Source organism: Triturus cristatus, chromosome 6, assembly GCF_964204655.1.
Source record: "Triturus cristatus chromosome 6, aTriCri1.1, whole genome shotgun sequence".
NCBI classification, from domain to species: Eukaryota; Metazoa; Chordata; class Amphibia; order Caudata; family Salamandridae; genus Triturus; species Triturus cristatus.
In genome coordinates, this window is record NC_140589.1 from 1829886384 (window position 1) to 1829902112 (window position 15729).

The window sequence follows — 15729 nt, forward strand, 5'->3', positions numbered from 1 at the left end:
CCTCTGAGGTATCCACGTCTCTCACTAGGTGTTCAGAGCCAGCGACGCTTATTGGCCTGGTTCCCTCTCCTCTGAGGTATCCATGTCTCTCACTAGGTGTTCAGAGCCAGCGACGCTTATCGGCCTGGTTCCCTCTCCTCTGAGGTATCCATGTCTCTCACTAGGTGTTCAGAGCCAGCGACGCTTATCGGCCTGGTTCCCTCTCCTCTGAGGTATCCACGTCTCTCACTAGGTGCTCAGAGCCAGCGACGCTTATCGGCCTGGTTCCCTCTCCTCTGAGGTATCCATGTCTCTCACTAGGTGTTCAGAGCCAGCGACGCTTATCGGCCTGGTTCCCTCTCCTCTGAGGTATCCATGCCTCTCACTAGGTGTTCAGAGCCAGCGACGCTTATCGGCCTGGTTCCCTCTCCTCTGAGGTATCCATGTCTCTCACTAGGTGTTCAGAGCCAGCGACGCTTATCGGCCTGGTTCCCTCTCCTCTGAGGTATCCATGTCTCTCACTAGGTGTTCAGAGCCAGCGACGCTTATCGGCCTGGTTCCCTCTCCTCTGAGGTATCCATGTCTCTCACTAGGTGTTCAGAGCCAGCGACGCTTATCGGCCTGGTTCCCTCTCCTCTGAGGTATCCATGTCTCTCACTAGGTGTTCAGAGCCAGCGACGCTTATCGGCCTGGTTCCCTCTCCTCTGAGGTATCCATGTCTCTCACTAGGTGTTCAGAGCCAGCTACGCTTATCGGCCTGGTTCCCTCTCCTCGGAGGTATCCATGTCTCTCACTAGGTGTTCAGAGCCAGCGACGCTTATCGGCCTGGTTCCCTCTCCTCTGAGGTATCCATGTCTCTCACTAGGTGTTCAGAGCCAGCGACGCTTATCGGCCTGGTTCCCTCTCCTCTGAGGTATCCATGTCTCTCACTAGGTGTTCAGAGCCAGCTACGCTTATCGGCCTGGTTTCCTCTCCTCTGAGGTATCCATATCTCTCACTAGGTGTTCAGAGCCAGCGACGCTTATCGGCCTGGTTCCCTCTCCTCTGAGGTATCCATGTCTCTCACTAGGTGTTCAGAGCCAGCTACGCTTATCGGCCTGGAGGTTGAGTGATTGGGCTTCTAGAACCTCTGTTCCCTTTGCTTCATCTCTCTACATATCGTTTCTCTATTGTTACTGCCTCTGCTTCTCTTTCTTGCACATAAACACATATCTATCTCTTGTCCTCATCCATTGCAGCCCCACCCCCTCCACCTCAACTAGCTCACTCAATATCTTTCGTTATAGATCTCTCTACCTCACCATCGCTTGCCCTTTTTCTATCTCATAATTCTCTACCTCTTTATAACTCTTGCATCGCTTTCTCTATTTCATGTCTGTCTCTCAACTTCTTCTTTTCGTGCTACACCACATTCCCTTTCTACCCTTCACCCCTGCCTCGACCTTTCTCTCTTCCCCACTACTGCCGTTTGTATACATCTCCTCATTTTGCACTCTCCCTACCTTACATTGCCTTGTTATTCCTGAAGGCTTTCTGTCTACATCTGCCTCCTGCTGATTTTCCCTCTCTAAATGTACCTATTTTTCTACAGTACCTTTCCCTCTCCAAATTCACCTATTTTTCTACAGTACCTCTCTCTTCACCCATTCCCCTTAATTACTGTACTCCTCTACCTTTCTCTACATATCTTTCCTCTGTCTCTCTCTATCTCTCTTAAAAGTTACCTATTTCTCTGCCCACATCTTCCTACCACTTCTTGTGTCTCCGTCTACCTACTTCACTTATTTCTATTTATTACTTTATGTAAAGGGAGAGGATGAAGCCTTGCGGCTAGAGCGGTCGACCTCAAAGTTGGGGAACCGGGTTCGAGTCTCATTAAAGACACTGAATATCCTGTGATTCTGGGCAAATCACTTAATCTCCCCGTGCCTAAGAAAAAAAATCACAAAAAAATGAATGTGTCCATCTGTAACGAAACTGGTGCTCATGTAAAGCACTCTGATACCCGATGTCTCGAGTCTAGTTCGCGCTATATAAAACTCTAAAAAAATAAATACTCAACTTTTCTCCCAGCCTCTCATTTTTCATCATCTCTATCCCCACCCCCTTCTCTCGCTACTTCATGTTGCTTGCTATACTGCTCTCTTTATGTCTCTGCCCAGCTCCTGTATACTGCACCATTCGATTTCTCTCACTCAGCAGGGTCACAGGCAACTGTCTTGCCTGTAGAGTGCACACATATAAAGAGGGGAGGGCAGGACAAGGCTGGGGAATAGAAAATAGGAGAAAGATTAATACTAGAGAGTAATCCATGGGGTGCGGGACGCCAGTAGTGAGTGGGATTTATTTGTGATTGCAAATATTCAGCCACTAAAGCTACAATTGCGAGCACATTGTGCACATGTTTTACATTCAATCAGTCAGTTAAGAAAGCTTTATTGGATTGCTACATAAGACAATCATAAAAGCACATAGGAAAAAAACACGTCAATGCATGATTTACAATATTAAAAATATCATACCAGTATAAAAAACACATCAATACATAGTCAAAAATAATAAGAGTATCATCTCAATATAAACAGGATACATAATACATTGTAAAGTTAAAACGCTATTAAACTCACATGTACTTTATCCAAAAAAAAGGATTAAGTGGACAAACAATTCCTATGTCGCAAGACTTTCTTCAAATTTCTAAAAGTGCTGTGCGCATTTTCAAGCTGTTGTAATGCGAGTAAAGAAGGCCGACATTGGCGAAGCCCAAACATTTTTAAAACTGATGCCAAGTACAGTCTCCTTAAGTGAGTATAAAATTTACAAAACAACATTACATGAATCGTAGATTGATTGGAGTTATTGTCACAAGGGCAAAGAAGGAGATGTTGAGACCAATCGTTCATTTTAGGCAAGGTAACTAGTCTATGAAATACCTCCAGCCTAAATCTATTTAATAAAAATCTATCATAAACTCCAGGTACAAAAGTTAAATAGGGTTGAATGTTAAAAGTAGTTCAAATCAACTGGTTATGAAGTACAGTAGGTTTTAATATTTCAGATGACATTCTGATGAAATCCAACAACAAAAGACCCTCCTTTCTCAATTCTTTCCTTGGTATTTGCTGAATTGTTAGGGGGTTAGTAAAGTACTCTAGACGACCAAGGTCTTTTAAAAGTTACCAACATATTTTATCCATGGAATTTTCAAAACCCCTTCCAATTTTAACACATCTAATAATATATCCCTGTTTAACCTGGCCTCTTCTTTGGTCCATAGCCTATGCCAAATAATTACAGGCTCAAGCTTTATTAAATTAGAGATGAAGGGGAGTCCCAACTCCGCGTGACATATACATGATGAGGTGCCAATCGGGACTGATAAAATATATCTTAGGAAGGAATTTTCTATTCGTTGGATTGATAGCAGATCAGTGAACCCCCAGGTTCCTGCCCCATATACTGCAGATGAAACACACTTTGCCTTATAGATCTTAATAAGCTCCTCTGGTGGTCTTTTTCCCAGCTTTCCAGCAAAGGTAGTTAGGGCTGTTGTTGTTCTTAGGAGTACCAACTTTTTTGCTGAAACTGCTTACCCAGGTGTCATTGTGGGCAAAAAGAATTCCCAAGTATGGGAACTTTTTAGTTGCCCCGATCTTCTGCCCTGCAACAAACATGTCTTTAGGTTTCTTGATAGCAAGGCCGCAGCGCATGATAAAGGTCTAAGAGGAGTTTACTCTCAGGCCAAGATTTTTCATAAATTGAGAGAAGCTACCTAACACCCTCTGAAGGCCAACCTGTGTACGGGACATCAACACTGCGTCGTCCGCATATAGTAGCGCTGGTGTTGGACGTCCTCCCACTTGTGGAAAATCTTTATTGTCTTCAAGAAGGGCATCCCCCAGACCATTAATGTAAAGATTAAAAAGAAACAGAGCCAGAACACAGCCTTGCCTGACTCCGCTCTTGATCGGGAATGCAGCCGAACACTCACCCTTCAATTCACCGCGCACACGTGCCTTGGCATCACTATACAAATGCTTAAGAAAATAAATAATCTGAACCTCAACCCCCATGTCCTCTAAAATAGACCAGAGTTTAATGTGAATCACACAGTCAAATGCGGCTGTGAGCTCCACAAAAGCTAAAAATAGATTCCTCTGCTTTGCCCTCCTGCCCCACCAGGATTGACAGATTTAAGCCCTGCTCTATCGTTCCGAGACCAGCACGGAAACCGTATTGCAGGTCAGACAGGACAGAGTTTTCCTCGGCCCAATCCTGGAGGCGTTCCAAAATTATTCTCCCTGTTACTTTTGTTACTGCATCAAGTAAAGAAATAGGCCTGTAACATCCCGTATCCTGCCTATCCCCCTTTTTAGGTCTCGCCCGGTGTAGGCTGTGCAGACATATGCAGTCTCGCTGGCGAGATTTAATGATTTAGGGTAGCTTTCACTAGCGGGGTTTAAGCCCCCCCCCCCCTCTTTTCCATTGGCTGGCGTCACCGTTTATGGTAAACGGTGGCCAGCCATTGGAAAAGAGCTTCCAGTGACGTACACTTTTCTCTTTTAGAGCCGTACCAGTTGGACTGGCTGCCCTGACGTACTGCTGGCGTAAAAGGTTTGTTATCTTTATGGGGACAAATACATGGCCCCATAAAGATAAGAAACCTTTTAGCACAAAAGGAAGTCAGGTGAGCCAGTCCAACTGGGACGGCTCTAAAAGAGAAAAATGTACGAACGAAAAACGTCATGGCGAGCGCTTGTCCTTCAAAGGGTTGTGATGTTGATTCCTTCTTCAGCGTAAATGTTATTATCCGAAATTGTACATTTAAGACGGGTGTGCTCGAAAAAGTTTTAGTCTGTGAGAAGTCGTTCAAATTTAACATGTCCGGATCGTAATTCGTAATAATTACACCGTCTGTTGTCAGGTTAGGGGGGGACATAAACTAAATGTGTTGTCCCATACAAAGATAGTCTCTGCATTACGTAATGCTACGCTCCGGGTTGCAGGTTTTTTTTCTCCGTTGTCTAACATGAGACACTCTCCGGAAGGCTGACTGGGTGCTTGGAACTTAAAGCGGCTCGGGGCTCTCACCGGAAGCGGCCCATCCCGGATCAGCCACCTCCGGAAGGTGGATGTGTCGTCAGAGACCGGATGTGCCACCTGAGGAGTGTCAGAGACCGGAAGTAGCCACAGGAGCAGCAGTAGCCTGAACATCGGAGGAGCCGCCTGAGGATAAGCCATAAACCCCGAATAGTAAGAAAGAGTGGACAGAGTGAACGGCGGTTTCAGTGAAGTGGCGGGTCTGGGGATACTGCGAGGAATTGAGCTGGGGCTGCAGTGGAGAGGAGTAGAGATGCAATTGTTCATAAGAGGGGTTACAGTGAACAAGGGATGTAGGTTCAGTGAGAGTTCGCATGTAAATACTACGTATGGGTGCTAACTTCCTTGATAATAGGCATAGTGAGTAGGGCGGAAGGCTCGGATAAGAGGTGGTCAGTGGAAGATGTGGGATTCAAGCAAGGAAAGGTAAGGGAGTGGTGATCTGGAGGAGAGACACAAAAGGAAGAGTGAAACATGGGATCGCACAGTCAGACTTAAGTAATAGGAAAACGAGAAGATCCTTAGAGTGCAAGTTGAAACTGAGGTCAGTACCGATGTATAGATGCGAGTTTTACTTGAACAGTTGTGATTTGTCATATGATAGTTCCCAGTTTATTCAGGAAAACAGCATTGCGTCGTGCCACTGGGCTGCTGGTTGAGAAGAATAACAGGGACTGATGGTGGGGTATGGGCTAGTGCTGTGGGCCTGACAGTCCGGATCTGACAGGAGAAGAGCCAGGTATGTTGCTGTATGGGCCATGTCACATGGATAGTGGCTCGAATCATCATTAAATAATACGCTGACTCACATTTGTAGATTTGATAATACTTTAAGAAAGAGATCATCTGATACCTTAGAGAGGAGCCATAGTTGGTTGAGAAGCATGGGAGTAAGTAGAGAAGAGATACATGTGAGGGTTTTGTGCGCTGCTAGAAGTGTGCGAGAAAGCCTGTGATTTCTGGGAGTCAGATCCATGTTCTTTGGTAGCACAAACGAAGATCTGATTCGGAGTTCAAATCTCCAGCATGATGTGCTTTTCTTGGTATTACATGATTCACCAGCAGTTATGAACTTTGCTGTATAATCCACTAGTGATGCAGAGTTACCTTTTCAGGTTGACCCCCCATAATGCAACCTTGTATATAATGGAGCATAGTTTCAAGGTGAAGTGAACATTGAATTTCGGGCAATCGGAGGTTATTTATCAATGAATGATGTGGTTTTATTTCTTGCGCCTTCACTTAGCTGAAGCGAATGTCCTTTTTAGGTCTCGCCTGGCGAACGCAGCGCGAAGCGCTGTCACCAGCGAGATCTATTGTTGCTGACTTGCCTCGGAAGTGGGACAGGAGATGGGCACGCGCAGGTTTTTGGCGGATTAGAGCCTGTGTACGCGCTTGTGAGGTGTGCACATCTCCTGTCCCCCTTCCATCCTCGCAAGCCAGCATGCAGTTTCACTTTCACTTTTTTCTTTTTTTTAAACTCGCCCCATCGTTGGAGTGGAAAAGTGAAGCAGAATGCATTTCACACTGTTCGCTAGAAAAGTCAGTTTTGATAAGCATACCACACTGGTTTCCTTTTTTTAATGCATGTTTGGCCACTGGGACACATTTCTTAACTGAGGATCATTTTTGATAATGTGGGATTGAGGTCTTCAATGTCAGTGTAGTGAGCTGTGTTTACGATATGTTCACCCCATGTAAGGTGGCCCAATTGGGAACCATCTGATATACGTTAGTGCTAGTGCAGCATGCAATTCCCATTGCGTTAACATAGCCATAGCTTTACTGTACAGTTGCTATAAAAGCTTATATTATGGTATAGTGTGCACTTTTTCTTTAAGTTATCACTCCACTTAAAAAGCATAAATAAAAAACATTGCCATTTACAATGCAAATAGTTACAACTACAACAAATGCGAGACCTAATGCATTGCAAATGCTTGTTAAAAATGGGCACAATGGTAGATTCAATCCAGGTAGGTAAAAAAGAGATGCTACAGCTGGCAGTAATCACCTGGGCTATGATGGGCCCCCACAGAGAAATATTTGATTTAAGCAAATCTACGGGGAAACCATCTGGTCCAGGGGCTTTCCCTCCCTGACTTTTGGATAGTGCCCGCTCCACTTCAGCTAGAGTGAGCAACAGGTCATGGTAAAGATGAGGTAAGTTCAAGTTATAGTCCTCCTGAGCATTACTACCCGTCATGTCAGGATTTCCCTCACCATTATATACTCTTGAAAAGTGCTCAATCCACTGATCCTCACTAATAGCTATTTCAATGGTTGGGCCAGCCTCAGATGAGAGAAAAGGTGTTTTAACAGCCTTCCAAAATGCCAGACTATCATTCGCCACTGAGGCTGTGTGTAATGCCTCCCATGCCTTCTTAAAGGTGTTTTTCCTAGCCTTAATTGCTTCTTTGTAATCCCATCTAGCAGTCCTCAGATCGCCCAGGTTTCTAGGGGATTTGTGTAACTCCCTTTTTAGGTGAGAATATGCTTGTGTACACCTGGAGTCAAACCATCCACTCACATGTTGATTACTATTTTTACGTCTGAGGAGGGATTTGTTTATAGTTTGGGATATCACCAGGAATGAGGCTAAAATATTATCTGGGGCGGCTGTTTCGGACACACATGTCCCAATGGCAAGTTTACATCTATCCACCACTGTCTTAATTATCGCTGCCTGATCTACCATGGACCAGCGCAGAGAAAAACCGTTTACACTCCCAATAGCTATATTTTCTAACAACTGATCATTTGTGCTTGGTTTAACCATTTTACCTGAGGTTAGCATAATTGACAAGCACAGAGGAAAGTGATCTCTGAGGGAGATCTCTGAGACATAAAATGAGTAGAGACTATGCGCATAGTTACTTGACATTAAAACATAGTCTATGGTGGAAAATAGGCCCCTACCACTAAAAGTCTAGGGCATGGAGACAGGTACTGGACACAAATCGTTGACAAAACCCAAGTCATGGGAAAAAATCAATTCATTTAGTTGTTCCCCTAGGGCAGAATGCCGAAAATGGGATGAACATACCCCCTCTTTAATTGAGATCCTGCATAAATTGTCCTCAGCGTTGGCACATAGTGCACAATTAAAATCACATATATAAATATTTGATAATAGGGATCGTTAGCACACATCGTTATTTCCTTTATCTTCAAAGCACTTCATATATAAGTGCAAAGACCACCCTTGGCCCTCCCACTCAAACCGTCTATTGCTGGGGTATGATAGGTCCTATACCCATTCATATGGACCGCCTCTTTCGACCATGTTTCTTGAAAACATAAAATATCAATTTGTAAAACAAAGTCCCACCACAAATGATTGCTTAGCTTGGAACGAATGCCCGCAATGTTCCATGAAGCAATATAACAAAGAGCTGATTTGCCGCTATCTAAGGCAATAGTGGGAATTGCTACCCCTAGTGGATCCTCAGCTACATCGCGATGTAACTGAGATACGTTTGGACAGCCCACAAGGTTGGGAAGTATTTACTCAATTAAAGCTCTCGTGCCTGAGTCCTCATCCCTGTGGCAACCATTAATGGAGCTAAAAGGGCAGTTATTTCCTACCCTGGTCAGTCCGGACTTACTCTTACTTTCGGAACGACCAGGTACGGGGTTGGGTTGGACATGTGGCCCCAAAGCCAGTCAATCAACATCTTCCAGTAGGTTCAAAGCATCAAAGCAATTACTCACTGGAATCCGAAATCTAGACTCCCTATTCCCTATAAAATCTCCTCCTTCAAATGGAGGCCAGCAGAATTTAAAGTATGTTGGTGGTTGGTAGAAATAACCAAGAGGGAGAATATTGATGTTGTTAGGGTTGACAGACCCAGTGCTTCCCCTATCCAGAATTGCACACACCAAAGATGGCGAACCAAAGGTGAGCACCACACAATCACCACGTAAAGTTTTTGCCGAGGTACCCACCCATCCTATTCTCCGTACCATTTTAAATTCTGGGAAGAGGCTATTTTTAATGCTTGTCCTTAAACCGAGGAAGTGTAATGACTTGTTCCTCAGGGTCGACCAATGTTCAAAGGCCTTATATGGTAGAGGATGTACATTTGTCAAGATAGCTGTATACGGGGTTGCTTCGGGGGGCAAATTTAGGTTTTGTGGTAGTTTTGTGGGCCTGCCTCGATGATCTTGAAAGTTTATGTCTCTCTCAAAATCTTCATCTTCATTCTGTCCAGGCAGCTTTGCGCCTAATACTCCACTTTCTGTATTGGCTGCATTGCTAAGTTCTACAATTGGAAGACCTGTTTTAGGGCGGAGATGCCCAGTTTGAATAGGAATATGAGATGTACTAGGAGTAATATCATTAGGAAGACTCCTAATTTGCACTTGCCTAGATTCAAAAGAGCTTACAACTTGACCATCCTCACTACCCTTCACCCTGTTATTTGGCGGACCTGGGTTGGATTTAGAATTAGTAGCCGGTGGGACCGAGGGTTTACGGCTTACAATCTCCTCCACCTTGGTCAGCCTAGTTTCTACCATTGATATTTTTTGTAGAATTGGATCCAGTAATACTGTTATCATTGTCTCCAATCTACCCCAGAAATTCTCCTCTTGATTGCTGCCCACAATCTTTCCTGTCACAGTAAGTGGGGTAATATTAGTAGCATTGGAGGGGCCTTTGTTAGGTTCTCTTGCATCTGCGGAGGTTCTCAATTTCTTCCCATTTGTTCTTTGTGCGGGTTTGTTCTGTTTACATGGTCCTCAACTCTTTCTATTTTTTGGGGGGTGGTTCAGCCGTATGATAGGTATTTGCTTTAGCTTTCTGACCTCTAGTGTTGACTTTAGACCTAACAGGGCTTTGCTCCATGCTAGACAAGCGAATAGAAGGAAAATCGTCTATCACATACTCTGAATCATGTCGTTGTGACGGGCTAGCATGGAGACAAACTGCCTCATGAGCGGTCATTACACTAGATTCAACAAGTAATGGGGTCAAAGAAAGTCTATTCTGGGAAGGGAGGGGTTCAAGTGATAGCCTGCGTTCTGTGAGTTGAATCTCCTTAATTAGGACCGATTCTGCCCTCTGTAAAAAAGCGTCAAGGGTCCCTGCAACACCCTGACCTACTTTCCTCTTACTCATGGTGGAAAAATATAATCACAGGGATATAACGTGATATGCAACAATGTCAATACCAAGCTTTTACCGTTGGCGTCGTGTGAAAGTCCCGTAACCAGGTTCTTAAGGGGGTGGCCAAACTCGGCCTCCGTCGGTCTCGGACAGGCGCAGACAGGCTTTAACAGGGCGAGGCCCGGGCACGCCCGAGCGTGTCCCGCACTGCAGGAGCCCTGTGCACTTCTTAAGAGCCGCCTGGCGCTCTGCCTCTGCGTGGGCGACGTGTGGCGTGTGTGTCGCTGGGGCTGCTGGGCCTTGTGGTCCCCGGCCGGCGTCCTCTCTCGCGGCCGGGACTGGGACGCCCAAATGCCGAAATGACTCTCTTGGCGGTGGCGGCGGCAACAAAGAACAACAGGCCCCAGGTAAGTTTACGGCTCCACATTCATTATTATACACTAGTCATGTAACAAGTCGCTCTTAGCATGGTTTTTATCCTATTCCACATAAAATGCTGTTGCAAGTAACAAAAATCCTAGATCCAAACTCAAAAAGAAAAGTCTTTATCAATGCTTTTCACATTTATTTACCGTACTATTCGGCTGGTGGACACCAGGCAGTTCGAGTATTTGCCTGGTTTTACATGCTCCTGTTTGCAAAGGCTGAACTTAAAATGAAATGCTGTCTGGCATCATGAGGAGTCGAACGAGAAGAAAAGAGGTCATAAATTCAAATTTTCTCCAAGCAGGGGCCCCAATATATATCTTGCCCGGAGCCCCACAAATCACTAAGATGTCCCTGTCATAATGAGCAGTAAGCCAGCAGTCTTTGGACGCCTGCTATTGAGGGCACTAAATTAAAACAAGCGGGCAGGAAAATAACCTTTTCAATCAGGGTATAAGGAGCGCTCCAACAGGAAAGATGCTATTTTGCCTGGAGCATTGAGAATCCTTGCATCATTCCTGGCCGGCGATGATTAGCCACATGCCCTAGTGCGGAGTATCTGTTGTGAAGGGATCCCCTTTGGTAGTCCTCGCCTGTCCCAGGTTGGGAGTCATTTGCATTATTAGGTGACGTATAAATGCCAACCTGGTGCAACAGTACAGGCTGATGAGGGGTGAAAACCCCACAACCGGTCCTAGGATGCTTGTTTCCGCTCCAGGGAGGACCTGGTTTGGCAGTTCGGGCTGGACTGTTCCCATGAGGCACAGGGTCAAGACTGATTTGCATATGACCAGGTCTAAACTGGGGTGGCATGGTGGGCAAAAGAATGATGGATTTAACCCTGATATCTTGACTGGGGGTGAATGTTTTGATTTGTTCTGCATTCCGTCCATCAATTGTGTGTCTTTTGCTTTCTCGCCCTAAGTGTGCCAGGTATGCTCAGACGTGAGTCCTGGGCTCACTGTGCCACTGGAATCATTCTATCCTGGCTGATGAGGGGTGAAACCACGAAACCGGTCCTAGGATGCTTGTTTCCGGTCCAGGGAGGACCTGGTTTGGCAGTTCAGGCTGGGCTGTTCCCATGAGGCACAGGGTCAAGACTGATTTGTATATGACAAGGTCTAAACTGGGGTGACATGGTGAGCAAAAGAATGATGGATTTAACCCAGATTTCTTGACTGGGAGTGAATGTTTTGATTTGTTCTGCATTCCGTCCATCAATTGTGTGTCTGCAACAGTACAGCAAGGCACAAGAGAATGAACTGGGCTGCTGCAAGTACTTGTGTAACCTGTGTGTTGGCACCGTGGGTGTTGATGCACACACAGGCGCGAGGCTGGAGACCCCATAGCAGCTGTGTGTTGAGAGTCGGTACCCTTTTGTTTTGAAGGTGTGCAGAGGAGTTTGTAAACCCCTTGGGTTCTGAAGGTGTGATACTGATTGGTGGTGTGTTTATGCTTATGTCACCATATGTTTATTCTAGGCACCACTGGTAGGGGGTTCAGCGACAGCTGCGCCTTTTGGTGTAAACCCATCCCCCAGGCCCAAAAGCCTTGCCTGTGACTGGTGGGGGAGACCCCAGAGACCGGCTGTCTGCCTCATGGCCCAGCACAGACACAGCCATCCCAGGCCTTTGTGAGGTACCTACACTGATCACCATGGCAACCATGGAGGAGCTCGACGAGGGGCGAGCCCTTTCTCTTCACAGACCCACCCGCCTACGTGCACCCTGGGAATTGTAGTCCTCACTCTGCCATAAAGAGCCAAAAGTGACTTGAAAAGACTACCGGGCACGTCACCCAATCAATGCGCTACTCTCTGGCTCTACCTAACTTGGTTACCTGCGCTCAGCGAGCGGCCATTGTCCGCTGCGCTCTGCGATTGGCTGAGGGGAGGGGCTGGCTGGGAGCCCGGGTACGCCTGGAAGGCAGCCTGGTATCAGGCTTGAGTGAGAGGCGGACGGGGCTCGCAGCATCCTCGCTGCAGCATCCAGCCAGTGCCAGCCCCAGCCAGCGCCCGAGCCGCCCGCGGAGAACGGAGCAGGTAGGAGGCTCGGGGGCCTCAGGGGTGGGAGGATACTGATGGGAGTGCAACGAGTCTACTGTCCCGATGCTTCACGTCACAGCTTGTATTCATCCATCACCCACCCACCCTTCCTCCAGTCACCGTCCATGATCCACTCCTGTGTGCATTAATATACGCTCTGCCAATCATCTATTCATCCAAGGGGCACTCACAGGACATTCTTGTGAGACGTAGTCACTGTCAGTCAATCTGTTCATCCACCCGCTTGATCCATCACCCGTTCCTGTCTCAATCTTTGTGCACACGCAGCAGTTCACCAAAACATGCGAGTGCCACACACCCAGCGATCTGTCATGGACCGAGGCCGGCCTCACCAACCATGCACCTGTCATCCTCTCGGCCGCCAGCATTGATGTCCGTTCACCATCCACCCACCGCGCATTCATCCTCTATGAATACAGCTCTAAATCTTCGCATGAAGCTAGTTATGAAGAGAGAGATAGATAGATAGACAGACAGACAGACAGACAGATAGATAGATAGATAGATAGATAGATAGATAGATAGATAGATAGATAGATAGATAGATAGATAGATAGATAGATAGATAGATAGATAGATAGATAGATAGATAGATAGATAGATAGATAGATAGATAGATAGATAGATAGATAGATATCCATTCCCTCACCCATCTAGATGTTTATGCAACAGTTAGTTCATCTGTCAAGAGATCTGTGCGGCTGTCAGCCCCCTCTCCAGCACCCCACCTACCCGTGGCGCTATCCGCGGCTTCATTCATCTCTACACACATTCCTTCAGACATTCCATTGAACTATTCATCCATTAGCTGTCCACCCCCTCCCCTCATGTTCATACCTCGTCCTCGAGTTACCCTTCCACCCATCCACACGTCCTACATTTGCCCACCCATCCGCCGCTAAATTCATAAACCACCCCTTCACATACCCCTCCCCAACTTGTGTCTGGTCACCGGGGGCTGCGTTTCTCTTAAGCTGTCCCATCCTATCCCTCCTGGTGGGGGCGCTCTAGGGAAGCCCCGCTGTTGTATACAGACCCCGCCAGCTGTGAAGCCGCCCCCTTCTGTGGGCGGTGGTGGGCTGAGCATTGGCACAGCGGGCGCTTCAGCATCCAGGCCCAGGGCCGCGCTTTCCGTCGGGGTTCAGATGATAGGTGTTTGCTTCCAGTCAGTGCTAAAGTGATCTCGAAAGGCTGAGTCATCCTGGGAGCTGCAGGCCGCGCACACATCTCCGCAGCGGGTGCATGAGCCCCCGGAGCTTCCCCGCCAGCGCCATCAGAGCGCCTCATTGTTCTCCAGAGGGCTCGTGTGTGGCGCTGGACCGGCCCTCCTGCGCCCTGTGCGGCCGCCGGACCCAGGGGTGCCAGCTGGAACCAGAGGGCACCCATCGGGGCGAGCTGGGGGTACAGCAGATATGAGTGTCATGTTTGGGAATGTGGGGGGCGGTGTCAGGGGGCATTGGCTGGGAGGTCGGTGGGGTGTCATCTACGCAGGGCACGCCCCAGACTGATTGTTTTCCGAATTCGTATGGGGAATGCGCTGGTGGGGTTGACGGTATATATATTTAGTATGAGCACCTCCATACCCAGGAGTGCTGCCTCAGTCACCACCCCGCCCACCCGTGCCCCTGGCTTGCCAGGTACTAGAAGCACCTGGAAGCTTTCCCATTCTCAGAAAGAAAAGCCCCCCAGAGGCGCCGGAGTAGGGGGAGGGGGCTCGCCTGGTTAACCACCTCTCCCTCTCTCCTTTGTGAGCCGGAACCCCCTCCCAGACCACCCACGTCTGTGAGGCCAGTGCTGGCCGAGGTCAAGGGACCCGCGACGGTGCCGCTGGGGGTAGCCCGACAGTGCCCCCCCTCCCATCACCTGCCTCGCATGCACTGTCTGTCGGCGGCCTGTGGTGTTATTTACGTCTGTGATTGGCTGTCCGCGTGCCTGGGGCAGCCGAGCTCTGTTCACAAGGGCGCAGAGGGCGCAGCGGATCAAATGGAGGGTGACCCCCTGGCATGGAGGCACAGTGTGGGCAAGGACTGTTGAAATGCAGGACATGAGTCAAAATTCAGGACAAAGGGTCAATCTTACGGGCTCAGCTGAGTGAGTGACGCAATAAAATACAATGAACAGATGACCAACACAAGTGCAAGTCCAAGAATGCAGGTTTATTTTCTTTGGCATATGTCTTTCATAAGCGTATATTGCATAACATTTTTGAGCAAACCATAATATGTAACTGGACGTATATGATGATTAAAAAACCTGGTGACATATGCACAGTCAGCAAAATGTGACAGCCAACATAAGGGAGAGTTGTCAGACGATTTTGCACCCTTTACATTGATGATAGTTCGTGGACTTGGCAGCGTAGGCATTAGAACTACTACTAGTGAGAGAGTGACATGTAAAGTAAGGGTTTGGAGCACATTTAAGGGAAATGGCACATTGGTGCATTGGTGAGTTTGAATCCACTATGCTTGTTTCTGATTAAACTAGTGACGTTTCATCCCACCTCCCTATAGTGCTATCTGCTATCAATTCCCATCTCCAGCAACATAGGAAGCCCCCTCTCAGGTGGTCTCGTCAAGATCTTCTACTAGAAGGAATGCCAGCTTCATTTCAATGCCACCCAGTTTTAGGACCTGCAGGGCTTTTCATGCTGGACAGTCTGTCCCCCAGCAGGGCCAGGCAGACTGGCGGGCAGACTCCTGCCCCCTGTCAGCATGCGGCCAGACTCCCGCCCCCTCTCAGCATGCAGGCAGACTCCTGCCCCCTGTCAGCATGCGGCCAGACTCCCGCCCCCTCTCAGCAGGCGGGCAGACTCCTGCCCCCTGTCAGCAGGCGGCCAGACTCCCGCCCCCTCTCAGCAGGCGGGCAGACTCCTGCCCCCTGTCAGCATGCGGCCAGACTCCTGCCCCGTCAGCAGGCGGGCAGACTCCTGCCCCCTGTCAGCATGCGGCCAGACTCCCGCCCCCTGTCAGCATGCAGGCAGACTCCTGCCCCCTCTCAGCAGGCGGGCAGACTCCTGCCACAAGTCAGCATGCAGGCAGACTCCTGC

General features: G+C 47.9%; 1 protein-coding gene across 2 annotated transcripts in view; it reads left to right on the forward strand.

The window, feature by feature from the left end:
* The first annotated feature begins 12561 nt into the window (after positions 1-12561).
* DPYSL5 (dihydropyrimidinase like 5) overlaps positions 12562-15729 on the forward strand; it is a 330106-nt gene continuing 326938 nt past the window's right edge. For both annotated transcript variants that reach the window (XM_085613221.1, XM_085613222.1), the window contains exon 1: positions 12562-12656. The gene's annotated coding sequence lies outside the window, so the exon portion shown is untranslated. The remainder of the gene's footprint in view (positions 12657-15729) is intronic.